Consider the following 919-nt stretch of genomic DNA (forward strand, 5'->3'; position numbering starts at 1 on the left):
CTCTGCCTTGCATCCAGTGGGGGTGGGGGCCAGGTCAGCTGAGCCCCTGCCGCAGCAGTAACCCCTGCTGGAGCCAGGAGACACCGTCCTTTCCCCCAGGCTCTGCCCGGTCCTCCAGCAGAAGCGAGGCCAGGCTACTCCCACCCCCTCCATTGCCACAGTCCTAGGCGGGGGGCTTCAGCAGTATCGGGCTGGTGCCTGCCCTCAAGGGAGAGCCCGGCTGCTCGCCCGTGCCTCCTGGGTGCAGCTAGGGGGGCCCCGGCTGGGAGCAGCATGCGGCCAGGTCAGGTCCAAGCGCATGCAGGGACAGCCTGCCCGGGCAGGCTTCTCCATGCCTTGGCTCCCTGCAGCCCTGGGGCAGCGGGCAGAGCAAGCCCAGTCCAGCCCTGAGCCAGCCGGAGGGCCAGGGCTTCTGTCGCCACCACGCAGCTGGGGAACAAGACCTCGCTCAGTGCGTCCGGGGAAAACAGGAGCCCGACCCCTGCGGCAAGGCCGAGGAGGGGGCCTGAGATAAAGGAAAGGTTGCTCCATCCTATGCAGGGCTGGGGGGGAGGAAAAGGATGCCAGGGACCGTGGGATCTGGGAGAGCAGACTGTCCCTCGCAGCTCCCTACCCACGCAGCGCCCTGCCTCAGCCAGAGGCGCCTGAGCTTCTGGCCACTCCACCACCCCTGAGTGTAGAGAGGGGAAAGCTACCCCTGACAGGGGCCGGGAGAAGGGACCAAGGTGATCTCCAGTCCCTGGCTCCCACCTCCTGCAGCTGGGCAAGAGCCTGGAGCACAGCCAGATGCCAGCTCCCACTCAACCCCACTGTCCAGGGGTGCCCGCCGGCCCCCCCCGCCCCATGCACTTCACCACACGCACCAAGACAAGCCCTGCACAGGCACACGCCAGCCCCTCCGCCCCCACCCCTCCCTCCG

General features: G+C 68.4%; 1 long non-coding RNA gene across 1 annotated transcript in view; it reads right to left on the bottom strand.

The window, feature by feature from the left end:
• The window catches only part of LOC109318528, a 2,582-nt gene extending 1,669 nt beyond the window's left edge, over positions 1 to 913 (bottom strand). The window contains exon 1 of the long non-coding RNA XR_002103267.1: positions 309 to 913. This is a non-coding gene — a long non-coding RNA (uncharacterized LOC109318528). The remainder of the gene's footprint in view (positions 1 to 308) is intronic.
• Positions 914 to 919: the final 6 nt, after the last annotated feature.

Source organism: Crocodylus porosus, unplaced genomic scaffold, assembly GCF_001723895.1.
Source record: "Crocodylus porosus isolate Cpor-Errol unplaced genomic scaffold, CroPor_comp1, whole genome shotgun sequence".
Lineage (NCBI taxonomy): Eukaryota > Metazoa > Chordata > Crocodylia > Crocodylidae > Crocodylus > Crocodylus porosus.